This window comes from Equus caballus, chromosome X (genome assembly GCF_041296265.1).
Source record: "Equus caballus isolate H_3958 breed thoroughbred chromosome X, TB-T2T, whole genome shotgun sequence".
NCBI classification, from domain to species: Eukaryota; Metazoa; Chordata; class Mammalia; order Perissodactyla; family Equidae; genus Equus; species Equus caballus.
Window position 1 is genome coordinate 51059959 of NC_091715.1, and position 26488 is coordinate 51086446.

Here is a 26488-nt window from a genome sequence, read left to right on the forward strand (position 1 = left end):
AAGCATCTTGCTTCCAGCTCTTTGGGAAGCTTAGAAACAACTCGCTCTGCACAGTGCTCTTACAGCCAACCGGGAACATCTCTTCCAAAGGCCTGTGAAACGCAATTTCTATGCAGGCCTGATCTGGCTGAAGTAGGACTTCTGCTCTGGGTGCGCTACATTGCCCTAGAGCTGAAAGGCACAACGTGCAGGCTTCTTTCCAAAGGGCGAGTTGGGCCCCACAGCATCTTGCTTCCAGCTCTTTGGGAAGCTAAGAAACAACTCGCTCTGCACAGTGCTCTTACAGCCTACCGGGAACATCTCTTACAAATGCCTGTGAAACGCAGTTTCTTTGCAGGCCTGATCTGGCTGAAGTAGAACTTCTGCTCAGCGTGTGCTACGTTGCCTGAGAGCTGAAAGGCACAACGTGCAGTCTTGTTTCCAAAGGGCGAGTTGGGCCCCAAAGCATCTTGCTTCCAGCTCTATGGGAAGCTAAGAAACAACTCGCTCTGCACAGTGCTCTTACAGCCTACCGCTATCATCTCTTACAAAGGCCTGTGAAACGCAGTTTATTTGCAGGCCTGATCTGGCTGAAGTAGAACTTCTGCTCTGCGTGTGCTACATTGCCCGAGAGCTGAAAGGCACAACGTGCAGTCGTCTTTCGAAAGGGCGAGTTTGGCCCCACAGCATCTTGCTTCCAGCTCTTTGGGAAGCTTAGAAACAACTCGCTCTGCACAGTGCTCTTACAGCCAACCGGGAACATCTCTTCCAAAGGCCTGTGAAACGCAGTTTCTATGCAGGCCTGATCTGGCTGAAGTAGGACTTCTGCTCTGGGTGCGCTACATTGCCCTAGACCTGAAAGGCACAACGTGCAGGCTTCTTTCCAAAGGGCGAGTTGGGCCCCACAGCATCTTGCTTCCAGCTCTTTGGGAAGCTAACAAACAACTCGCTCTGCACAGTGCTCTTACAGCCTACCAGGAACATCTCTTCCAAAGGCCTGTGAAACGCAGTTTCTTTGCTGGCCTGATCTGGCTGAAGTAGAACTTCTGCTCTGCGTGTGCTACATTGCCCTAGAGCTGAAAGGCACAACGTGCAGGCTTCTTTCCAAAGGGCGAGTTGGGCCCCACAGCATGTTGCTTCCAGCTCTTTGGGAAGCTAAGAAACAACTCGCTCTGCACAGTGCTCTTGCAGCCTTCCGGGAACATCTCTTCCAAAGGCCTGTGAAACGCAGTTTCTTTCCAGGCCTGATCTGGTGAAGTAGGACTTCTGCTCTGGGTGTGCTACATTGCCCTAGAACTGAAAGGCACAACGTGCAGGCTTCTTTCCAAAGGGCGAGTTGGGCCCCACAGCATCTTGCTTCCAGCTCTTTGGGAAGCTAAGAAACAACTCGCTCTGCACAGTGCTCTTACAGACTTCCGGAAACATCTCTTCCAAAGGCCTGTGAAACGCCGTTTCTTTGCAGGCCTGATCTGGCTGAAGTAGGACTTCTGCTCTGGGTGTGCTACATTGCCCTAGAGCTGAAAGGCACAACGTGCAGGCTTCTTTCCAAAGGGCGAGTTGGGCCCCACAGCATCTTGCTTCCAGCTCTTTGGGAAGCTAAGAAACAACTCGCTCTGCACAGTGCTCTTACAGCCTAACGGGAACATCTCTTCCAAAGGCCTGCGAAACGCAGTTTCTTTGCAGGCCAGATCTGGATGAAGTAGGACTTCTGCTCTGGGTGTGCTACTTTGCCCTAGAGCTGAAAGGCACAACGTGCAGGCTTCTTTCCAAAGGGCGAGTTGGGCCCCACACATCTTGCTCCAAGCTCTTTGGGAAGCTAAGAAACAACTCGCTCTGCACAGTGCTCTTGCAGCCTACCGGGAACATCTCTTCCAAAGGCCTGTGAAACGCAGTTTCTTTGCAGGCCTGATCTGGCTGAATTAGGACTTCTGCTCTGGGTGTGCTACATTGCCCTAGAGCTGAAAGGCACAACATGCAGGCTTCTTTCCAAAGGGCGAGTTGGGCCCCACAGCATCTTGCTTCCAGCTCTTTGGGAAGCTAAGAAACAACTCGCTCTGCACAGTGCTCTTACAGCCTACCGGGAACATCTCTTCCAAAGGCCTGTGAAACGCAGTTTCTTTGCAGGCCTGCTCCGGCTGAAGTAGGACTTCTGCTCTGGGTGTGCTACATTGCCCTAGAGCTGAAAGGCACAACGTGCAGGCTTCTTTCCAAAGGGCGATTTGGGCCCCAAAGCATCTTGCTTCCAGCTCGTTTGGAAGCTAAGAAACAACTTGCTCTGCACTCCTCTCTTACAGCCATCCGGCAACATCTCCTGCAAATGCCTTTGGAACGCAGTTTCTTTGCAGGCCTGATCTGGCTGAAGTAGGACTTCTGCTCTGGGTGTGCTACATTGCCCTAGAGCTGAAAGGCACAACGTGCAGGCTGCTTTCCAAAGGGCGAGTTGGGCCCCACAGCATCTTGCTTCCAGCTCTTTGGGAAGCTAAGAAACAACTCGCTCTGCACAGTGCTCTTACAGAGTACCGGGAACATCTCTTACAAAGGCCTGTGAAATGCAGTTTCTTTGCAGGGCTGATCTGGCTGAAGTAGAACTTCTGCTCAGCGTGTGCTACGTTGCCCGAGAGCTGAAAGGCACAACGTGCAGTCTTGTTTCCAAAGGGCGATTTGGGCCCCAAAGCATCTTGCTTCCAGCTCTATGGGAAGCTAAGAAACAACTCGCTCTGCACAGTGCTCTTACAGCCTACCGGGAACATCTCTTCCAAAGGCCTGTGAAACGCAGTTTCTTTGCAGGCCTGATCTGCCTGAAGTAGAACTTCTGCTCTGCGTGTGCTACATTGCCCGAGACCTGAAAGGCACAACGTGCAGTCTTCTTTCCAAACGGCGAGTTGGGCCCCAAAGCATACTGCTTCCAGCTCTTTGGGAAGCTAAGAAACAACTCGCTCTGCACAGTGCTCTTACAGACTACCGGGAACATCTCTTCCAAAGTCCTGTTAAACGCAGTTTCTTTGCAGGCCAGATATGGCTGAAGTAGGACTTCTGCTCTGGGTGTGCTACATTGCCCTAGAGCTGAAAGGCACAACGTGCAGGCTTCTTTCCAAAGGGCGAGTTGGGCCCCACAGCATCTTGCTTCCAGCTCATTGGGAAGCTAAGAAAAAAGTCGCTCTGCACAGTGCTCTTACAGCCTACCGGGAACATCTCTTCCAAAGGCCTGTGAAACGGAGTTTCTTTGCAGGCCTGATCTGGCTGAAGTAGGACTTCTGCTCTCAGTGTGCTACTTTGCCCTAGAGCCGAAAGGCACAACGTGCAGGCTTCTTTGCAAAGGGCGAGTTGGGCCCCACAGCATCTTGCTTCCAGCTCTTTGGGAAGCTAAGAAACAACTCGCTCTGCACAGTGCTCTTACAGCCTAACGGGAACATCTCTTCCAAATGCCTGTGAAACGCAGTTTCTTTGCAGGCATTATCTGGCTGAAGTAGGACTTCTGCTCTGGGTGTGCTACTTTGCCCTAGAGCTGAAAGGCACATCGTGCAGGCTTCTTTCCAAAGGGCGAGTTGGGCCCCACAGCATCTTGCTTCCAGCTCATTGGGAAGCTAAGAAAAAAGTCGCTCTGCACAGTGCTCTTACAGCCTACCGGGAACATCTCTTCCAAAGGCCTGTGAAACGCAGTTTCTTTGCAGGCCTGATCTGGCTGAAGTAGAACTTCTGCTCTGGGTGTGCTACATTGCCCTAGAGCTGAAAGTCTCAACTTGCAGTCTTCTTTCCAAAGGGCGAGTTGGGCCCCAAAGCATCTTGCTTCCAGCTCTTTGGGAAGCTAAGAAACAACTCGCTCTGCACAGTGCTCTTACAGCCTACCGGGAACATCTCTTCCAAAGGCCTGTGAAACGCAGTTTCTTTGCAGGCCTGATCTGGCTGAAGTAGAACTTCTGCTCTGGGTGTGCTACATTGCCCTAGAGCTGAAAGGCACAACGTGCAGTCTTCTTTCTAAAGGGCGAGTTGGGCCCCAAAGCATCTTGCTTCCAGCTCCTTTGGAAGCTAAGAAACAACTCGCTCTGCATTCCTCTCTTACAGCCATCCGGCAACATCTCCTGCAAATGCCTTTGGAACGCAGTTTCTTTGCAGGCCTGATCTGGCTGAAGTAGAACTTCTGCTCTGGGTGTGCTACATTGCCCTAGAGCTGAAAGGCACAACGTGCCGGCTTCTTTCCAAAGGGCGAGTTGGGCCCCAAAGCATCTTGCTTCCAGCTCTATGGGAAGCTAAGAAACAACTCGCTCTGCACAGTGCTCTTACAGCCTACCGCTATCATCTCTTACAAAGGCCTGTGAAACGCAGTTTCTTTGCAGGCCTGATCTGGCTGAAGTAGAACTTCTGCTCTGCGTGTGCTACATTGCCCGAGGGCTGAAAGGCACAACGTGCAGTCGTCTTTCGAAAGGCGAGTTTGGCCCCAAAGCATCTTGCTTCCAGCTCTTTGGGAAGCTTAGAAACAACTCGCTCTGCACAGTGCTCTTACAGCCAACCGGGAACATCTCTTCCAAAGGCCTGTGAAATGCAATTTCTATGCAGGCCTGATCTGGCTGAAGTAGGACTTCTGCTCTGGGTGCGCTACATTGCCCTAGAGCTGAAAGGCACAACGTGCAGGCTTCTTTCCAAAGGGCGAGTTGGGCCCCACAGCATCTTGCTTCCAGCTCTTTGGGAAGCTAAGAAACAACTCGCTCTGCACAGTGCTCTTACAGCCTACCGGGAACATCTCTTCCAAAGGCCTGTGAAACGCAGTTTCTTTGCAGGCCTGCTCCGGCTGAAGTAGGACTTCTGCTCTGGGTGTGCTACATTGCCCTAGAGCTGAAAGGCACAACGTGCAGGCTTCTTTCCAAAGGGCGATTTGGGCCCCAAAGCATCTTGCTTCCAGCTCGTTTGGAAGCTAAGAAACAACTTGCTCTGCACTCCTCTCTTACAGCCATCCGGCAACATCTCCTGCAAATGCCTTTGGAACGCAGTTTCTTTGCAGGCCTGATCTGGCTGAAGTAGGACTTCTGCTCTGGGTGTGCTACATTGCCCTAGAGCTGAAAGGCACAACGTGCAGGCTGCTTTCCAAAGGGCGAGTTGGGCCCCACAGCATCTTGCTTCCAGCTCTTTGGGAAGCTAAGAAACAACTCGCTCTGCACAGTGCTCTTACAGAGTACCGGGAACATCTCTTACAAAGGCCTGTGAAATGCAGTTTCTTTGCAGGGCTGATCTGGCTGAAGTAGAACTTCTGCTCAGCGTGTGCTACGTTGCCTGAGAGCTGAAAGGCACAACGTGCAGTCTTGTTTCCAAAGGGCGATTTGGGCCCCAAAGCATCTTGCTTCCAGCTCTATGGGAAGCTAAGAAACAACTCGCTCTGCACAGTGCTCTTACAGCCTACCGGGAACATCTCTTCCAAAGGCCTGTGAAACGCAGTTTCTTTGCAGGCCTGATCTGCCTGAAGTAGAACTTCTGCTCTGCGTGTGCTACATTGCCCGAGACCTGAAAGGCACAACGTGCAGTCTTCTTTCCAAAAGGCGAGTTGGGCCCCAAAGCATACTGCTTCCAGCTCTTTGGGAAGCTAAGAAACAACTCGCTCTGCACAGTGCTCTTACAGACTACCGGGAACATCTCTTCCAAAGTCCTGTTAAACGCAGTTTCTTTGCAGGCCAGATATGGCTGAAGTAGGACTTCTGCTCTGGGTGTGCTACATTGCCCTAGAGCTGAAAGGCACAACGTGCAGGCTTCTTTCCAAAGGGCGAGTTGGGCCCCACAGCATCTTGCTTCCAGCTCATTGGGAAGCTAAGAAAAAAGTCGCTCTGCACAGTGCTCTTACAGCCTACCGGGAACATCTCTTCCAAAGGCCTGTGAAACGGAGTTTCTTTGCAGGCCTGATCTGGCTGAAGTAGGACTTCTGCTCTCAGTGTGCTACTTTGCCCTAGAGCCGAAAGGCACAACGTGCAGGCTTCTTTGCAAAGGGCGAGTTGGGCCCCACAGCATCTTGCTTCCAGCTCTTTGGGAAGCTAAGAAACAACTCGCTCTGCACAGTGCTCTTACAGCCTAACGGGAACATCTCTTCCAAATGCCTGTGAAACGCAGTTTCTTTGCAGGCATTATCTGGCTGAAGTAGGACTTCTGCTCTGGGTGTGCTACTTTGCCCTAGAGCTGAAAGGCACATCGTGCAGGCTTCTTTCCAAAGGGCGAGTTGGGCCCCACAGCATCTTGCTTCCAGCTCATTGGGAAGCTAAGAAAAAAGTCGCTCTGCACAGTGCTCTTACAGCCTACCGGGAACATCTCTTCCAAAGGCCTGTGAAACGCAGTTTCTTTGCAGGCCTGATCTGGCTGAAGTAGAACTTCTGCTCTGGGTGTGCTACATTGCCCTAGAGCTGAAAGTCTCAACTTGCAGTCTTCTTTCCAAAGGGCGAGTTGGGCCCCAAAGCATCTTGCTTCCAGCTCTTTGGGAAGCTAAGAAACAACTCGCTCTGCACAGTGCTCTTACAGCCTACCGGGAACATCTCTTCCAAAGGCCTGTGAAACGCAGTTTCTTTGCAGGCCTGATCTGGCTGAAGTAGAACTTCTGCTCTGGGTGTGCTACATTGCCCTAGAGCTGAAAGGCACAACGTGCAGTCTTCTTTCTAAAGGGCGAGTTGGGCCCCAAAGCATCTTGCTTCCAGCTCCTTTGGAAGCTAAGAAACAACTCGCTCTGCATTCCTCTCTTACAGCCATCCGGCAACATCTCCTGCAAATGCCTTTGGAACGCAGTTTCTTTGCAGGCCTGATCTGGCTGAAGTAGAACTTCTGCTCTGGGTGTGCTACATTGCCCTAGAGCTGAAAGGCACAACGTGCCGGCTTCTTTCCAAAGGGCGAGTTGGGCCCCAAAGCATCTTGCTTCCAGCTCTATGGGAAGCTAAGAAACAACTCGCTCTGCACAGTGCTCTTACAGCCTACCGCTATCATCTCTTACAAAGGCCTGTGAAACGCAGTTTCTTTGCAGGCCTGATCTGGCTGAAGTAGAACTTCTGCTCTGCGTGTGCTACATTGCCCGAGGGCTGAAAGGCACAACGTGCAGTCGTCTTTCGAAAGGCGAGTTTGGCCCCAAAGCATCTTGCTTCCAGCTCTTTGGGAAGCTAAGAAACAACTCGCTCTGCACAGTGCTCTTACAGCCTACCGGGAACATCTCTTACAAAGGCCTGTGAAACGCAGTTTCTTTGCAGGCCTGATCTGGCTGAAGTAGAACTTCTGCTCAGCGTGTGCTACGTTGCCTGAGAGCTGAAAGGCACAACGTGCAGTCTTGTTTCCAAAGGGCGAGTTGGGCCCCAAAGCATCTTGCTTCCAGCTCTATGGGAAGCTAAGAAACAACTCGCTCTGCACAGTGCTCTTACAGCCTACCGCTATCATCTCTTACAAAGGCCTGTGAAACGCAGTTTATTTGCAGGCCTGCTCTGGCTGAAGTAGAACTTCTGCTCTGCGTGTGCTACATTGCCCGAGAGCTGAAAGGCACAACGTGCAGTCGTCTTTCGAAAGGGCGAGTTTGGCCCCAAAGCATCTTGCTTCCAGCTCTTTGGGAAGCTTAGAAACAACTCGCTCTGCACAGTGCTCTTACAGCCAACCGGGAAAATCTCTTCCAAAGGCCTGTGAAACGCAGTTTCTATGCAGGCCTGATCTGGCTGAAGTAGGACTTCTGCTCTGGGTGCACTACATTGCCCTAGACCTGAAAGGCACAACGTGCAGGCTTCTTTCCAAAGGGCGAGTTGGGCCCCACAGCATCTTGCTTCCAGCTCTTTGGGAAGCTAACAAACAACTCGCTCTGCACAGTGCTCTTACAGCCTACCAGGAACATCTCTTCCAAAGGCCTGTGAAACGCAGTTTCTTTGCTGGCCTGATCTGGCTGAAGTAGAACTTCTGCTCTGCGTGTGCTACAATGCCCTAGAGCTGAAAGGCACAACGTGCAGGCTTCTTTCCAAAGGGCGAGTTGGGCCCCACAGCATGTTGCTTCCAGCGCTTTGGGAAGCTAAGAAACAACTCGCTCTGCACAGTGCTCTTGCAGCCTTCCGGGAACATCTCTTCCAAAGGCCTGTGAAACGCAGTTTCTTTCCAGGCCTGATCTGGTGAAGTAGGACTTCTGCTCTGGGTGTGCTACATTGCCCTAGAGCTGATAGGCACAACGTGCAGGCTTCTTTCCAAAGGGCGAGTTGGGCCCCAAAGCATCTTGCTTCCAGCTCTTTGGGAAGCTAAGAAACAACTCGCTCTGCACAGTGCTCTTACAGCCTAACGGGAACATCTCTTCCAAAGGCCTGCGAAACGCAGTTTCTTTGCAGGCCAGATCTGGATGAAGTAGGACTTCTGCTCTGGGTGTGCTACATTGCCCTAGAGCTGAAAGGCACAACGTGCAGGCTTCTTTCCAAAGGGCGAGTTGGGCCCCACACATCTTGCTCCAAGCTCTTTGGGAAGCTAAGAAACAACTCGCTCTGCACAGTGCTCTTGCAGCCTACCGGGAACATCTCTTCCAAAGGCCTGTGAAACGCAGTTTCTTTGCAGGCCTGATCTGGCTGAATTAGGACTTCTGCTCTGGGTGTGCTACATTGCCCTAGAGCTGAAAGGCACAACATGCAGGCTTCTTTCCAAAGGGCGAGTTGGGCCCCACAGCATCTTGCTTCCAGCTCTTTGGGAAGCTAAGAAACAACTCGCTCTGCACAGTGCTCTTACAGCCTACCGGGAACATCTCTTCCAAAGGCCTGTGAAACGCAGTTTCTTTGCAGGCCTGCTCCGGCTGAAGTAGGACTTCTGCTCTGGGTGTGCTACATTGCCCTAGAGCTGAAAGGCACAACGTGAAGGCTTCTTTCCAAACGGCGATTTGGGCCCCAAAGCATCTTGCTTCCAGCTCGTTTGGAAGCTAAGAAACAACTTGCTCTGCACTCCTCTCTTACAGCCATCCGGCAACATCTCCTGCAAAGGCCTTTGGAACGCAGTTTCTTTGCAGGCCTGATCTGGCTGAAGTAGGACTTCTGCTCTGGGTGTGCTACATTGCCCTAGAGCTGAAAGGCACAACGTGCAGGCTGCTTTCCAAAGGGCGAGTTGGGCCCCACAGCATCTTGCTTCCAGCTCTTTGGGAAGCTAAGAAACAACTCGCTCTGCACAGTGCTCTTACAGAGTACCGGGAACATCTCTTACAAAGGCCTGTGAAATGCAGTTTCTTTGCAGGGCTGATCTGGCTGAAGTAGAACTTCTGCTCAGCGTGTGCTACGTTGCCTGAGAGCTGAAAGGCACAACGTGCAGTCTTGTTTCCAAAGGGCGATTTGGGCCCCAAAGCATCTTGCTTCCAGCTCTATGGGAAGCTAAGAAACAACTCGCTCTGCACAGTGCTCCTACAGCCTACCGCTATCATCTCTTACAAAGGCCTGTGAAACGCAGTTTCTTTGCAGGCCTGATCTGGCTGAAGTAGAACTTCTGCTCTGCGTGTGCTACATTGCCCGAGAGCTGAAAGGCACAACGTGCAGTCGTCTTTCGAAAGGGCGAGTTTGGCCCCAAAGCATCTTGCTTCCAGCTCTTTGGGAAGCTTAGAAACAACTCGCTCTGCACAGTGCTCTTACAGCCAACCGGGAACATCTCTTCCAAAGGCCTGTGAAACGCAGTTTCTTTGCAGGCCTGATCTGGCTGAAGTAGGACTTCTGCTCTGGGTGCGCTACATTGCCCTAGAGCTGAAAGGCACAACGTGCAGGCTTCTTTCCAAAGGGCGAGTTGGGCCCCACAGCATCTTGCTTCCAGCTCTTTGGGAAGCTAAGAAACAACTCGCTCTGCACAGTGCTCTTACAGCCTACCGGGAACATCTCTTCCAAAGGCCTGTGAAACGCAGTTTCTTTGCAGGCCTGATCTGGCTGAAGTAGAACTTCTGCTCTCAGTGTGCTACATTGCCCTAGAGCTGAAAGGCACAACGTGCAGGCTTCTTTCCAAAGGGCGAGTTGGGCCCCACAGCATCTTGCTTCCAGCTCTTTGGGAAGCTAAGAAACAACTCGCTCTGCACAGTGCTCTTGCAGCCTACCGGGAACATCTCTTCCAAAGGCCTGTGAAAAGCAGTTTCTTTGCAGGCCTGATCTGGCTGAAGTAGAACTTCTGCTCTGGGTGTGCTACATTGCCCTAGAGCTGAAAGGCACAACGTGCCGGCTTCTTTCCAAAGGGCGAGTTGGGCCCCACAGCATCTTGCTTCCAGCTCTTTGGGAAGCTAAGAAACAACTCGCTCTGCACAGTGCTCTTACAGCCTACCGGGAACATCTCTTCCAAAGGCCTGTGAAACGCAGTTTCTTTGCAGGCCTGCTCCGGCTGAAGTAGGACTTCTGCTCTGGGTGTGCTACATTGCCCTAGAGCTGAAAGGCACAACGTGCAGGCTTCTTTCCAAAGGGCGATTTGGGCCCCAAAGCATCTTGCTTCCAGCTCCTTTGGAAGCTAAGAAACAACTCGCTCTGCACTCCTCTCTTACAGCCATCCGGCAACATCTCCTGCAAATGCCTTTGGAACGCAGTTTCTTTACAGGCCTGATCTGGCTGAAGTAGGACTTCTGCTCTGGGTGTGCTACATTGCCCTAGAGCTGAAAGGCACAACGTGCAGGCTGCTTTCCAAAGGGCGAGTTGGGCCCCACAGCATCTTGCTTCCAGTTCTTTGGGAAGCTAAGAAACAACTCGCTCTGCACAGTGCTCTTACAGCCTACCGGGAACATCTCTTCCAAAGGGCTGTGAAACACAGTTTCTTTGCAGGCCTGATCTGGCTGAAGTAGGACTTCTGCTCTGGGTGTGCTACATTGCCCTAGAGCTGAAAGGCACAACGTGCAGGCTTCTTTCCAAAGGGCGAGTTGGGCCCCACAGCATCTTGCTTCCAGCTCTTTGGGAAGCTAAGAAACAACTCGCTCTGCACAGTGCTCTTACAGCCTACCGGGAACATCTCTTCCAAAGGCCTGTGAAACGCAGTTTCTTTGCAGGCCTGATCTGGCTGAAGTAGAACTTCTGCTCTGGGTGTGCTACATTGCCCTAGAGCTGAAAGGCACAACGTGCAGTCTTCTTTCTAAAGGGCGAGTTGGGCCCCAAAGCATCTTGCTTCCAGCTCCTTTGGAAGCTAAGAAACAACTCGCTCTGCATTCCTCTCCTACAGCCATCCGGCAACATCTCCTGCAAATGCCTTTGGAACGCAGTTTCTTTGCAGGCCTGATCTGGCTGAAGTAGGACTTCTGCTCTGGGTGTGCTACATTGCCCTAGAGCTGAAAGGCACAACGTGCAGGCTGCTTTCCAAAGGGCGAGTTGGGCCCCACAGCATCTTGCTTCCAGCTCTTTGGGAAGCTATGAAACAACTCGCTCTGCACAGTGCTCTTACAGAGTACCGGGAACATCTCTTACAAAGGCCTGTGAAATGCAGTTTCTTTGCAGGGCTGATCTGGCTGAAGTAGAACTTCTGCTCAGCGTGTGCTACGTTGCCTGAGAGCTGAAAGGCACAACGTGCAGTCTTGTTTCCAAAGGGCGATTTGGGCCCCAAAGCATCTTGCTTCCAGCTCTATGGGAAGCTAAGAAACAACTCGCTCTGCACAGTGCTCCTACAGCCTACCGCTATCATCTCTTACAAAGGCCTGTGAAACGCAGTTTCTTTGCAGGCCTGATCTGGCTGAAGTAGAACTTCTGCTCTGCGTGTGCTACATTGCCCGAGAGCTGAAAGGCACAACGTGCAGTCGTCTTTCGAAAGGGCGAGTTTGGCCACAAAGCATCTTGCTTCCAGCTCTTTGGGAAGCTTAGAAACAACTCGCTCTGCACAGTGCTCTTACAGCCAACCGGGAACATCTCTTCCAAAGGCCTGTGAAACGCAGTTTCTTTGCAGGCCTGATCTGGCTGAAGTAGGACTTCTGCTCTGGGTGCGCTACATTGCCCTAGAGCTGAAAGGCACAACGTGCAGGCTTCTTTCCAAAGGGCGAGTTGGGCCCCACAGCATCTTGCTTCCAGCTCTTTGGGAAGCTAAGAAACAACTCGCTCTGCACAGTGCTCTTACAGCCTACCGGGAACATCTCTTCCAAAGGCCTGTGAAACGCAGTTTCTTTGCAGGCCTGATCTGGCTGAAGTAGAACTTCTGCTCTCAGTGTGCTACATTGCCATAGAGCTGAAAGGCACAACGTGCAGGCTTCTTTCCAAAGGGTGAGTTGGGCCCCACAGCATCTTGCTTCCAGCTCTTTGGGAAGCTAAGAAACAACTCGCTCTGCACAGTGCTCTTGCAGCCTACCGGGAACATCTCTTCCAAAGGCCTGTGAAAAGCAGTTTCTTTGCAGGCCTGATCTGGCTGAAGTAGAACTTCTGCTCTGGGTGTGCTACATTGCCCTAGAGCTGAAAGGCACAACGTGCCGGCTTCTTTCCAAAGGGCGAGTTGGGCCCCACAGCATCTTGCTTCCAGCTCTTTGGGAAGCTAAGAAACAACTCGCTCTGCACAGTGCTCTTACAGCCTACCGGGAACATCTCTTACAAAGGCCTGTGAAACGCAGTTTCTTTGCAGGCCTGCTCCGGCTGAAGTAGGACTTCTGCTCTGGGTGTGCTACATTGCCCTAGAGCTGAAAGGCACAACGTGCAGGCTTCTTTCCAAAGGGCGATTTGGGCCCCAAAGCATCTTGCTTCCAGCTCCTTTGGAAGCTAAGAAACAACTCGCTCTGCACTCCTCTCTTACAGCCATCCGGCAACATCTCCTGCAAATGCCTTTGGAACTCAGTTTCTTTACAGGCCTGATCTGGCTGAAGTAGGACTTCTGCTCTGGGTGTGCTACATTGCCCTAGAGCTGAAAGGCACAACGTGCAGGCTGCTTTCCAAAGGGCGAGTTGGGCCCCACAGCATCTTGCTTCCAGTTCTTTGGGAAGCTAAGAAACAACTCGCTCTGCACAGTGCTCTTACAGCCTACCGGGAACATCTCTTCCAAAGGGCTGTGAAACACAGTTTCTTTGCAGGCCTGATCTGGCTGAAGTAGGACTTCTGCTCTGGGTGTGCTACATTTCCCTAGAGCTGAAAGGCACAACGTGCAGGCTTCTTTCCAAAGGGCGAGTTGGGCCCCACAGCATCTTGCTTCCAGCTCTTTGGGAAGCTAAGAAACAACTCGCTCTGCACAGTGCTCTTACAGACTACCGGGAACATCTCTTCCAAAGGCCTGTGAAACGCAGTTTCTTTGCAGGCCTGATCTGGCTGAAGTAGGACTTCTGCTCTGGGTGTGCTACATTGCCCTAGAGCTGAAAGGCACAACGTGCAGGCTTCTTTCCAAAGGGCGAGTTGGGCCCCACAGCATCTTGCTTCCAGCTCTTTGGGAAGCTAAGAAACAACTCGCTCTGCACAGTGCTCTTACACCCTAACGGGAACATCTCTTCCAAAGGCCTGCGAAACGCAGTTTCTTTGCAGGCCAGATCTGGCTGAAGTAGGACTTCTGCTCTGGGTGTGCTACATTGCCCTAGAGCTGAAAGGCACAACGTGCAGGCTTCTTTCCAAAGGGCGAGTTGGGCCCCACACATCTTGCTCCAAGCTCTTTGGGAAGCTAAGAAACAACTCGCTCTGCACAGTGCTCTTGCAGCCTACCGGGAACATCTCTTCCAAAGGCCTGTGAAACGCAGTTTCTTTGCAGGCCTGATCTGGCTGAAGTAGGACTTCTGCTCTGGGTGTGCTACATTGCCCTAGAGCTGAAAGGCACAACGTGCAGGCTTCTTTCCAAAGGGCGAGTTTGGCCCCACAGCATCTTGCTTCCAGCTCTTTGGGAAGCTAAGAAACAACTCGCTCTGCACAGTGCTTTTACAGCCTACCGGGAACATCTCTTCCAAAGGCCTGTGAAACGCCGTTTCTTTGCAGGCCTGCTCCGGCTGAAGTAGGACTTCTGCTCTGGGTGTGCTACATTGCCCTAGAGCTGAAAGGCACAACGTGCAGGCTTCTTTCCAAAGGGCGATTTGGGCCCCAAAGCATCTTGCTTCCAGCTCCTTTGGAAGCTAAGAAACAACTCGCTCTGCACTCCTCTCTTACAGCCATCCGGCAACATCTCCTGCAAATGCCTTTGGAACGCAGTTTCTTTGCAGGCCTGATCTGGCTGAAGTAGGACTTCTGCTCTGGGTGTGCTACATTGCCCTAGAGCTGAAAGGCACAACGTGCAGGCTGCTTTCCAAAGGGCGAGTTGGGCCCCACAGCATCTTGCTTCCAGCTCTTTGGGAAGCTAAGAAACAACTCGCTCTGCACAGTGCTCTTACAGAGTACCGGGAACATCTCTTTCAAAGGCCTGTGAAATGCAGTTTCTTTGCAGGGCTGATCTGGTTGAAGTGGAACTTCTGCTCAGCGTGTGCTACGTTGCCTGAGAGCTGAAAGGCACAACGTGCAGGCTTCTTTCCAAAGGGCGAGTTGGGCCCCACAGCATCTTGCTTCCAGCTCTTTGGGAAGCTAAGAAACAACTCGCTCTGCACAGTGCTCTTACAGCCTAACGGGAACATCTCTTCCAAAGGCCTGCGAAACGCAGTTTCTTTGCAGGCCAGATCTGGCTGAAGTAGGACTTCTGCTCTGGGTGTGCTACATTGCCCTAGAGCTGAAAGGCACAACGTGCAGGCTTCTTTCCAAAGGGCGAGTTGGGCCCCACACATCTTGCTCCAAGCTCTTTGGGAAGCTAAGAAACAACTCGCTCTGCACAGTGCTCTTGCAGCCTACCGGGAACATCGCTTCCAAAGGCCTGTGAAACGCAGTTTCTTTGCAGGCCTGATCTGGCTGAAGTAGGACTTCTGCTCTGGGTGTGCTACATTGCCCTAGAGCTGAAAGGCACAACGTGCAGGCTTCTTTCCAAAGGGCGAGTTGGGCCCCACAGCATCTTGCTTCCAGCTCTTTGGGAAGCTAAGAAACAACTCGCTCTGCACAGTGCTCTTACAGACTACTGGAAACATCTCTTCCAAAGGCCTTTTAAACGCAGTTTCTTTGCAGGCCTGCTCTGGCTGAAGTAGGACTTCTGCTCTGGGTGTGCTACATTGCCCTAGAGCTGAAAGGCACAACGTGCAGACTTCTTTCCAAAGGGCGAGTTGGGCCCCACAGCATCTTGCTTCCAGCTCTTTGGGAAGCTAAGAAACAACTCGCTCTGCCTAGTGCTCTTACAGCCTACCGGGAACATCTCTTCCAAAGGCCTGCGAAACGCAGTTTCTTTGCAGGCCAGATCTGGCTGAAGTAGGACTTCTGCTCTGGGTGTGCTACATTGCCCTAGAGCTGAAAGGCACAACGTGCAGGCTTCTTTCCAAAGGGCGAGTTGGGCCCCACAGCATCTTGCTTCCAGCTCTTTGGGAAGCTAAGAAACAACTCGCTCTGCACAGTGCTCTTGCAGCCTACCGGGAACATCTCTTCCAAAGGCCTGTGAAACCCAGTTTCTTTGCAGGCCTGATCTGGCTGAAGTAGGACTTCTGCTCTGGGTGTGCTACATTGCCCTAGAGCTGAAAGGCACAACGTGCAGGCTTCTTTCCAAAGGGCGAGTTGGGCCCCACAGCATCTTGCTTCCAGCTCTTTGGGAAGCTAAGAAACAACTCGCTCTGCACAGTGCTCTTACAGCCTACCGGGAACATCTCTTCCAAAGGCCTGTGAAACGCAGTTTCTTTGCAGGCCTGATCTGGCTGAAGTAGGACTTCTGCTCTGGGTCTGCTACATTGCCCTAGAGCTGAAAGGCACAACGTGCAGGCTTCTTTCCAAAGGGCGAGTTGGGCCCCACAGCATCTTGCTTCCAGCTCTTTGGGAAGCTTAGAAACAACTCGCTCTGCTCAGTGCTCTTACATCGTAGTGGGAACATCTCTTCCAAAGGCCTGTGAAACGCAGTTTCTTTGCAGGCCTGATCTGGCTGAAGTAGAACTTCTGCTCTGGGTGTGCTACATTGCCCTAGAGCTGAAAGGCACAACGTGCAGGCTTCTTTCCAAAGAGCGAGATGGGCCCCACAGCATCTTGCTTCCAGCTCTTTGGGAAGCTAAGAAACAACTCGCTCTGCACAGTGCTCTGACAGCCTACCGGGAACATCTCTTCCAAAGGCCTGTTAAACGCAGTTTCTTTGCAGGCCTGATCTGCCTGAAGTAGGACTTCTGCTCTGGGTGTGCTACATTGCCCTACAGCTGAAAGGCACAACGCGCAGGCTTCTTTCCAAAGGGCAAGTTGGGCCTCACAGCATCTTGCTTCCAGCTCTTTGGGAAGCTAAGAAAGAACTCGCTCTGCTCAGTGCTCTTACACCCTAGTGGGAACATCTCTTCCAAAGGCCTGTGAAACGCAGATTCTTTGCAGGCCTGATCTGGCTGAAGTAGGACTTCTGCTCTGGGTGTGCTAAATTGCCCTAGAGCTGAAAGGCACAACGTGCAGTCTTCTTTCCAAAGGGCAAGTTGGGCCCTACAGCATCTTGCTTCCAGCTCTTTGGGAAGATAAGAAACAACTCGCTCTGCACAGTGCTCTTGCAGCCTACCGGGAACATCTCTTCCAAAGGCCTGTGAAACGCAGTTTCTTTGCAGGCCTGATCTGGCTGAAGTAGGACTTCTGCTGTGGGTGTGCTACATTGCCCTAGAGCTGAAAGGCACAACGTGCAGGCTTCTTTCCAAAGGGCAAGTTGGGCCCTACAGCATCTTGCTTCAAGCTCTTTGGGAAGGTAAGAAACAACTCGCTCTGCACAGTGCTCTTGCAGCCTACCGGGAACATCTCTTCCAAAGGCCTGTGAAACGCAGTTTCTTTGCAGGCCTGATCTGGCTGAAGTAGGACTTCTGCTCTGGGTGTGCTACATTGCCCTAGAGCTGAAAGGCACAACGTGCAGGCTTCTTTCCAAAGGGCGAGTTGGGCCCCACAGCATCTTGCTTCCAGCTCTTTGAGAAGCTAAGAAACAACTCGCTCTGCACAGTGCTCTTGCAGCCTACCGGGAACATCCTTTCCAAAGGCCTGTGAAACGCAGTTTCTTTGCAGGCCTGATCTGGCAGAGTAGGACTTCTGCTCTGGGTGTGCTACATTGCCCTACAGCTGAAAGGCACAACGTGCAGTCTTCTTTCCAAAGGGCGAGTTGGGCCCCACAGCATCTTGCTTCCAGCTCTTTAGGAAGCTAAGAAACAACTCGCTCTGCACAGTGCTCTTACAGCCTACCGGGAACATCTCTTCCAAAGGCCTGTGAAACGCAGTTTCTTTGCAGGCCTGATCTGGCTGAAGTAGGACTTCTGCTCTGGGTGCGCTACATTGCCCTAGAGCTGAAAGGCACAACGTGCAGGCTTCTTTCCAAAGGGCAAGTTGGGCCCCACAGCATCTTGCTTCCAGCTCTTTGGGAAGCTTAGAAACAACTCGCTCTGCTCAGTGCTCTTACATCGTAGTGGGAACATCTCTTCCAAAGGCCTGTGAAACGCAGTTTCTTTGCAGGACTGATCTGGCTGAAGTAGAACTTCTGCTCTGGGTGTGCTACATTGCCCTAGAGCTGAAAGGCACAACGTGCAGGCTTCTTTCCAAAGAGCGAGTTGGGCCCCACAGCATCTTACTTCCAGCTCTTTGGGAAGCTAAGAAACAACTCGCTCTGCACAGTGCTCTGACAGCCTACCGGGAACATCTCTTCCAAAGGCCTGTTAAACGCAGTTTCTTTGCAGGCCTGATCTGGCTGAAGTAGGACTTCTGCTCTGGGTGTGCTACATTGCCCTAGAGCTGAAAGTCACCACGTGCAGGCTTCTTTCCAAAGGGCGAGTTGGGCCCCACAGGATATTGCTTCCAGCTCTTTGGGAGGCTAAGAAACAACTCGCTCTGCACAGTGCTCTTACAGCCTACCGGGAGCATCTCTTCCAAAGGCCTGTGAAACGCAGTTTCTTTGCCGGCCTGATCTGGCTGAAGTAGGACTCCTGCTCTGGGTGTGCTACATTGCCCTACAGCTGAAAGGCACAACGCGCAGGCTTCTTTCCAAAGGGCAAGTTGGGCCTCACAGCATCTTGCTTCCAGCTCTTTGGGAAGCTAAGAAACAACTCGCTCTGCTCAGTGCTCTTACACCCTAGTGGGAACATCTCTTCCAAAGGCCTGTGAAACGCAGTTTCTTTGCAGGCCTGATCTGGCTGAAGTAGGACTTCTGCTCTGGGTGTGCTAAATTGCCCTAGAGCTGAAAGGCACAACGTGCAGGCTGCTTTCCAAAGGGCGAGTTGGGACCCACAGCATCTTGCTTCCAGCCCTTTGGGAAGCTAAGAAACAACTCGCTCTGCACAGTGCTCTTACAGCCTACCGGGAACATCTCTTCCACAGGCCTGTGAAACGCAGTTTCTTGGCAGGCCTGATCTGGCTGAAGTAGGACTTCTGCTCTGGGTGTGCTACATTGCCCTAGAGCTGAAAGGCACAACGTGCCGGCTTCTTTCCAAAGGGCGAGTTGGGCCCCACAGCATCTTGCTTCCAGCTCTTTGGGAAGCTAAGAAACAACTCGCTCTGCACAGTGCTCTTACAGCCTACCGGGAACATCTCTTCCAAAGGCCTGTGAAACGCTCTTTCTTTGCAGGCCTTATCTGGCTGAAGTAGAACTTCTGCTCTGCGTGTGCTACATTGACCGAGAGCTGAAAGGCACAACGTGCAGTCGTCTTTCGAAAGGGCGATTTTGGCCCCAAAGCATCTTGCTTCCAGCTCTTTGGGAAGCTTAGAAACAACTCGCTCTGCACAGTGCTCTTACAGCCAACCGGGAACATCTCTTCCAAAGGCCTGTGAAACGCAGTTTCTATGCAGGCCTGATCTGGCTGAAGTAGGACTTCTGCTCTGGGTGTGCTACATTGCCCTAGAGCTGAAAGGCACAACGTGCAGGCTTCTTTCCAAAGGGCGAGTTGGGCCCCACAGCATCTTGCTTCCAGCTCTTTGGGAAGCTAAGAAACAACTCGCTCTGCACAGTGCTCTTACAGCCTACCGGGAACATCTCTTCCAAAGGCCTGTGAAACGCAGTTTCTTTGCAGGCCTGATCTGGCTGAAGTAGAACTTCTGCTCTGGGTGTGCTACATTGCCCTAGAGCTGAAAGGCACAACGTGCAGGCTTCTTTCCAAAGGGCGAGTTGGGCCCCACAGCATCTTGCTTCCAGCTCTTTGGGAAGCTAAGAAACAACTCGCTCTGCTCAGTGCTCTTGCAGCCTACCGGGAACATCTCTTCCAAAGGCCTGTGAAACGCAGTTTCTTTGCAGGCCTGATCTGGCTGAAGTAGGACTTCTGCTCTGGGTGTGCTACATTGCCCTAGAGCTGAAAGGCACAACGTGCCGGCTTCTTTCCAAAGGGCGAGTTGGGCCCCACAGCATCTTGCTTCCAGCTCTTTGGGAAGCTAAGAAACAACTCGCTCTGCACAGTGCTCTTACACTCTACCGGGAACATCCTTTCCAAAGGCCTGTGAAACGCAGTTTCTTTGCAGGCCTGATCTGGCTGAAGTAGGACTTCTGCTCTGGGTGTGCTACATTGCCCTACAGCTGAAAGGCACAACGTGCAGTCTTCTTTCCAAAGGGCGAGTTGGGCCCCACAGCATCTTACTTCCAGCTCTTTGGGAAGCTAAGAAACAACTCGCTCTGCACAGTGCTCTTACAGACTACCGGGAACATCTCTTCCAAAGGCCTGTGAAACGCAGTATCTTTGCAGGCCTGATCTGGCTGAAGTAGGACTTCTGCTCTGGGTGTGCTACATTGCCCTAGAGCTGAAAGGCACAACGTGCAGGCTTCTTTCCAAAGGGCAAGTTGGGCCCCACAGCATCTTGCTTCCAGCTCTTTGGGAAGCTAAGAAACAACTCGCTCTGCACAGTGCTCTTACAGCCTACCGGGAACATCTCTTCCAAAGGCCTTTGAAATGCAGTTTCTTTGCAGGCCTGATCTGGCTGAAGTAGAACTTCTGCTCTGGGTGTGCTACATTGCCCTAGAGCTGAAAGGCACAACGTGCAGGCTTCTTTCCAAAGGGCGAGTTGGGCCCCACAGCATCTTGCTTCCAGCTCTTTGGGAAGCTAAGAAACAACTCGCTCTGCTCAGTGCTCTTGCAGCCTACCGGGAACATCTCTTCCAAAGGCCTGTGAAACGCAGTTTCTTTGCAGGCCTGATCTGGCTGAACTAGGACTTCTGCTCTGGGTGTGCTACATTGCCCTAGAGCTGAAAGGCACAACGTGCCGGCTTCTTTCCAAAGGGCGAGTTGGGCCCCACAGCATCTTGCTTCCAGCTCTTTGGGAAGCTAAGAAACAACTCGCTCTGCACAGTGCTCTTACAGCCTACCGGGAACATCTCTTCCAAAGGCCTGTGAAACGCAGTTTCTTTGCAGGCCTGATCTGGCTGAAGTAGGACTTCTGCTCTGGGTGTGCTACATTGCCCTAGAGCTGAAAGGCACAACGTGCAGGCTTCTTTCCAAAGGGTGAGTTGGGCCCCACAGCATCTTGCTTCCAGCTCTTTGGGAAGCTAAGAAACAACTCGCTCTGCACAGTGCTCTTACAGCCTACCGGGAACATCTCTTCCAAAGGCCTGTGAAACGCAGTTTCTTTCCAGGCCTGATCTGGCTGAAGTAGGACTTCTTCTCTGGGTGTGCTACATTGCCCTAGAGCTGAAAGGCACAACGTGCAGTCTTCTTTCCAAAGGGCGAGTTGGGCCCCACAGCATCTTGCTTCCAGCTCTTTGGGAAGCTAAGAAACAACTCGCTCTGCACAGTGCTCTTACAGCCTTCCGGGAACATCCTTTCCAAAGGCCTGGGAAACGCAGTTTCTTTGCAGGCCTAATCTGGCTGGAGTAGGACTTCTGCTCTGGGTGTGCTACATTGCCCTAGAGCTGAAAGGCACAACGTGCAGGCTTCTTTCCAAAGGGCGAGTTGGGCCCCACAGCATCTTGCTTCCAGCTCTTTGGGAAGCTAAGAAACAACTCGCTCTGCACAGTGCTCTTACAGCCTACCGGGAACATCTCTTCCAAAGGCCTGTGAAACGCAGTTTCTTTGCAGGCCTGATCTGGCTGAAGTAGAACTTCTGCTCTGGGTGTGCTACATTGCCCTAGAGCTGAAAGGCACAACGTGCAGGCTTCTTTCCAAAGGGCGAGTTGGGCCCCACAGCATCTTGCTTCCAGCTCTTTGGGAAGATAAGAAACAACTCGCTCTGCTCAGTGCTCTTGCAGCCTACCGGGAACATCTCTTCCAAAGGCCTGTGAAACGCAGTTTCTTTGCAGGCCTGATCTGGCTGAAGTAGGACTTCTGCTCTGGGTGTGCTACATTGCCCTAGAGCTGAAAGGCACAACGTGCCGGCTTCTTTCCAAAGGGCGAGTTGGGCCCCACAGCATCTTGCTTCCAGCTCTTTGGGAAGCTAAGAAACCACTCGCTCTGCACAGTGCTCTTACAGCCTACCGGGAACATCCTTTCCAAAGGCCTGTGAAACGCAGTTTCTTTGCAGGCCTGATCTGGCTGAAGTAGGACTTCTGCTCTGGGTGTGCTACATTGCCCTACAGCTGAAAGGCACAACGTGCAGGCTGCTTTCCAAAGGGCGAGTTGGGCCCCACAGCATCTTGCTTCCAGCTCTTTGGGAAGCTAAGAAACAACTCGCTCTGCACAGTGCTCTTACAGACTACCGGGAACATCTCTTCCAAAGGCCTGTGAAACGCAGTATCTTTGCAGGCCTGATCTGGCTGAAGTAGGACTTCTGCTCTGGGTGTGCTACATTGCCCTAGAGCTGAAAGGCACAACGTGCAGGCTTCTTTCCAAAGGGCGAGTTGGGCCCCACATCATCTTGCTTCCAGCTCTTTGGGAAGCTAAGAAACAACTCGCTCTGCACAGTGCTCTGACAGCCTACCGGGAACATCTCTTCCAAAGGCCTGTGAAACGCAGTTTCTTTGCCGGCCTGATCTGGCTGAAGTAGGACTTCTGCTCTGGGTGTGCTACATTGCCCTACAGCTGAAAGGCACAACGCGCAGGCTTCTTTCCAAAGGGCAAGTTGGGCCTCACAGCATCTTGCTTCCAGCTCTTTGGGAAGCTAAGAAACAACTCGCTCTGCTCAGTGCTCTTACACCCTAGTGGGAAAATCTCTTCCAAAGGCCTGTGAAACGCAGTTTCCTTGAAGGCCTGATCTGGCTGAAGTAGGACTTCTGCTCTGGGTGTGCTACATTGCCCTAGAGCTGAAAGGCACAACGTGCAGTCTTCTTTCCAAAGGGAAAGTTGGGCCCTACAGCATCTTGCTTCCAGCTCTTTGGGAAGGTAAGAAACAACTCGCTCTGCACAGTGCTCTTGCAGCCTACCGGGAACATCTCTTCCAAAGGCCTGTGAAACGCAGTTTCTTTGCAGGCCTGATCTTGCTGAAGTAGAACTTCTGCTCAGCGTGTGCTACGTTGCCTGAGAGCTGAAAGGCACAATGTGCAGTCTTGTTTCCAAAGGGCGAGTTGGGCCCCAAAGCATCTTGCTTCCAGCTCTTTCGGAAGGTAAGAAACAACAGGCTCTGCACAGTGCTCTTACAGCCTACCGCTATCATCTCTTACAAAGGCCTGTGAAACGCAGTTTCTTTGCAGGCCTGATCTGGCTGAAGTAGAACTTCTGCTCTGGGTGTGCTACATTGCCCTAGAGCTGAAAGGCACAACGTTCAGTCTTCTTTCCAAAGGGCGAGTTGGGCCCCAAAGCATCTTGCTTCCATCTCTTTGGGAAGATAAGAAACAACTCGCTCTGCATAGTGCTCTTACAGCCTACCGGGAACATCTCTTACAAAGGCCAGTGAAACGCACTTTCTTTGCAGGCCTTGTCTGGCTGAAGTAGAACTTCTGCTCTGCGTGTGCTACATTGCCCGAGAGCTGAAAGGCACAACGTGCAGTCGTCTTTCGAAAGGGCGAGTTTGGCCCCAAAGCATCTTGCTTCCAGCTCTTTGGGAAGCTTAGAAACAACTCGCTCTGCACAGTGCTCTTACAGCCAACCGGGAACATCTCTTCCAAAGGCCTGTGAAACGCAGTTTCTATGCAGGCCTGATCTGGCTGAAGTAGGACTTCTGCTCTGGGTGTGCTACATTGCCCTAGAGCTGAAAGGCACAACGTGCAGGCTTCTTTCCAAAGGGCGAGTTGGGCCCCACAGCATCTTGCTTCCAGCTCTTTGGGAAGCTAAGAAACAACTCGCTCTGCACAGTGCTCTTACAGCCTACCGGGAACATCTCTTCCAAAGGCCTGTGAAACGCAGTTTCTTTGCAGGCCTGATCTGGCTGAAGTAGAACTTCTGCTCTGGGTGTGCTACATTGCCCTAGAGCTGAAAGGCACAACGTGCAGGCTTCTTTCCAAAGGGCGAGTTGGGCCCCACAGCATCTTGCTTCCAGCTCTTTGGGAAGCTAAGAAACAACTCGCTCTGCTCAGTGCTCTTGCAGCCTACCGGGAACATCTCTTCCAAAGGCCTGTGAAACGCAGTTTCTTTGCAGGCCTGATCTGGCTGAACTAGGACTTCTGCTCTGGGTGTGCTACATTGCCCTAGAGCTGAAAGGCACAACGTGCCGGCTTCTTTCCAAAGGGCGAGTTGGGCCCCACAGCATCTTGCTTCCAGCTCTTTGGGAAGCTAAGAAACAACTCGCTCTGCACAGTGCTCTTACAGCCTACCGGGAACATCTCTTCCAAAGGCCTGTGAAACGCAGTTTCTTTGCAGGCCTGATCTGGCTGAAGTAGGACTTCTGCTCTGGGTGTGCTACATTGCCCTAGAGCTGAAAGGCACAACGTGCAGGCTGCTTTCCAAAGGGCGAGTTGGGCCCCACAGCATCTTGCTTCCAGTTCTTTGGGAAGCTAAGAAACAACTCGCTCTGCACAGTGCTCTTACAGCCTACCGGGAACATCTCTTCCAAAGGCCTGTGAAACGCAGTTTCTTTGCAGGCCTGATCTGGCTGAAGTAGGACTTCTGCTCTGGGTGTGCTACATTGCCCTAGAGCTGAAAGGCACAAAGTGCAGGCTTCTTTCCAAAGGGCGAGTTGGGCCCCACAGCATCTTGCTTCCAGCTCTTTGGGAAGCTAAGAAACAACTCGCTCTGCACAGTGCTCTTACAGACTACCGGGAACATCTCTTCCAAAGTCCTGTTAAACGCAGTTTCTTGGCAGGCCTGATCTGGCTGAAGTAGGACTTCTGCTCTGGGTGTGCTACATTGCCCTAGAGCTGAAAGGCACAACGTGCAGGCTTCTTTCCAAAGGGCGAGTTGGGCCCCACAGCATCTTGCTTCCAGCTCTTTGGGAAGCTAAGAAACAACTCGCTCTGCACAGTGCTCTTACAGCCTAACGGGAACATCTCTTCCAAAGCCCTGCGAAACGCAGTTTCTTTGCAGGCCAGATCTGGCTGAAGTAGGACTTCTGCTCTGGGTGTGCTACATTGCCCTAGAGCTGAAAGGCACAACGTGCAGGCTTCTTTCCAAAGGGCGAGTTGGGCCCCACACATCTTGCTTCAAGCTCTTTGGGAAGCTAAGAAACAACTCGCTCTGCACAGTGCTCTTGCAGCCTACCGGGAACATCTCTTCCAAAGGCCTGTGAAACGCAGTTTCTTTGCAGGCCTGATCTGGCTGAAGTAGGACTTCTGCTCTGGGTGTGCTACATTGCCCTAGAGCTGAAAGGCAGAACGTGCAGGCTTCTTTCCAAAGGGTGAGTTGGGCCCTACAGGATCTTGCTTCCAGCTCTTTGGGAAGCTAAGAAACAACTCGCTCTGCACATTGCTCTTGCAGCCTACCGGGAACATCTCTTCTAAAGGCCTGTGAAACCCAGTTTCTTTGCAGGCCAGATCTGGCTGAAGTAGGACTTCTGCTCTGGGTGTGCTGCATTGCCCTAGAGCTGAAAGGCACAACGTGCAGGCTTCTTTCCAAAGGACGAGTTGGGCCCCACAGCATCTTGCTTCCAGCTCTTTGGGAAGCTAAGAAACAACTCGCTCTGCACAGTGCTCTTACAGCCTAACGGGAACATCTCTTCCAAAGGCCTGCGAAACGCAGTTTCTTTGCAGGCCAGATCTGGATGAAGTAGGACTTCTGCACTGGGTGTGCTACATTGCCCTAGAGCTGAAAGGCACAACGTGCAGGCTTCTTTCCAAAGGGCGAGTTGGGCCCCACACATCTTGCTCCAAGCTCTTTGGGAAGCTAAGAAACAACTCGCTCTGCACAGTGCTCTTGCAGCCTACCGGGAACATCTCTTCCAAAGGCCTGTGAAACGCAGTTTCTTTGCAGGCCTGATCTGGCTGAATTAGGACTTCTGCTCTGGGTGTGCTACATTGCCCTAGAGCTGAAAGGCACAACGTGCAGGCTTCTTTCCAAAGGGCGAGTTGGGCCCCACAGCATCTTGCTTCCAGCTCTTTGGGAAGCTAAGAAACAACTCGCTCTGCACAGTGCTCTTACAGCCTACCGGGAACATCTCTTCCAAAGGCCTGTGAAACGCAGTTTCTTTGCAGGCCTGCTCCGGCTGAAGTAGGACTTCTGCTCTGGGTGTGCTACATTGCCCTAGAGCTGAAAGGCACAACGTGCAGGCTTCTTTCCAAAGGGCGTTTTGGGCCCCAAAGCATCTTGCTTCCAGCTCGTTTGGAAGCTAAGAAACAACTTGCTCTGCACTCCTCTCTTACAGCCATCCGGCAACATCTCCTGCAAATGCCTTTGGAACGCAGTTTCTTTGCAGGCCTGATCTGGCTGAAGTAGGACTTCTGCTCTGGGTGTGCTACATTGCCCTAGAGCTGAAAGGCACAACGTGCAGGCTGCTTTCCAAAGGGCGAGTTGGGCCCCACAGCATCTTGCTTCCAGCTCTTTGGGAAGCTAAGAAACAACTCGCTCTGCACAGTGCTCTTACAGAGTACCGGGAACATCTCTTACAAAGGCCTGTGAAATGCAGTTTCTTTGCAGGGCTGATCTGGCTGAAGTAGAACTTCTGCTCAGCGTGTGCTACGTTGCCTGAGAGCTGAAAGGCACAACGTGCAGTCTTGTTTCCAAAGGGCGATTTGGGCCCCAAAGCATCTTGCTTCCAGCTCTATGGGAAGCTAAGAAACAACTCGCTCTGCACAGTGCTCCTACAGCCTACCGCTATCATCTCTTACAAAGGCCTGTGAAACGCAGTTTCTTTGCAGGCCTGATCTGGCTGAAGTAGAACTTCTGCTCTGCGTGTGCTACATTGCCCGAGAGCTGAAAGGCACAACGTGCAGTCGTCTTTCGAAAGGGCGAGTTTGGCCACAAAGCATCTTGCTTCCAGCTCTTTGGGAGGCTTAGAAACAACTCGCTCTGCACAGTGCTCTTACAGCCAACCGGGAACATCTCTTCCAAAGGCCTGTGAAACGCAGTTTCTTTGCAGGCCTGATCTGGCTGAAGTAGGACTTCTGCTCTGGGTGCGCTACATTGCCCTAGAGCTGAAAGGCACAACGTGCAGGCTTCTTTCCAAAGGGCGAGTTGGGCCCCACAGCATCTTGCTTCCAGCTCTTTGGGAAGCTAAGAAACAACTCGCTCTGCACAGTGCTCTTACAGCCTACTGGGAACATCTCTTCCAAAGGCCTGTGAATCGCAGTTTCTTTGCAGGCCTGATCTGGCTGAAGTAGAACTTCTGCTCTCAGTGTGCTACATTGCCCTAGAGCTGAAAGGCACAACGTGCAGGCTTCTTTC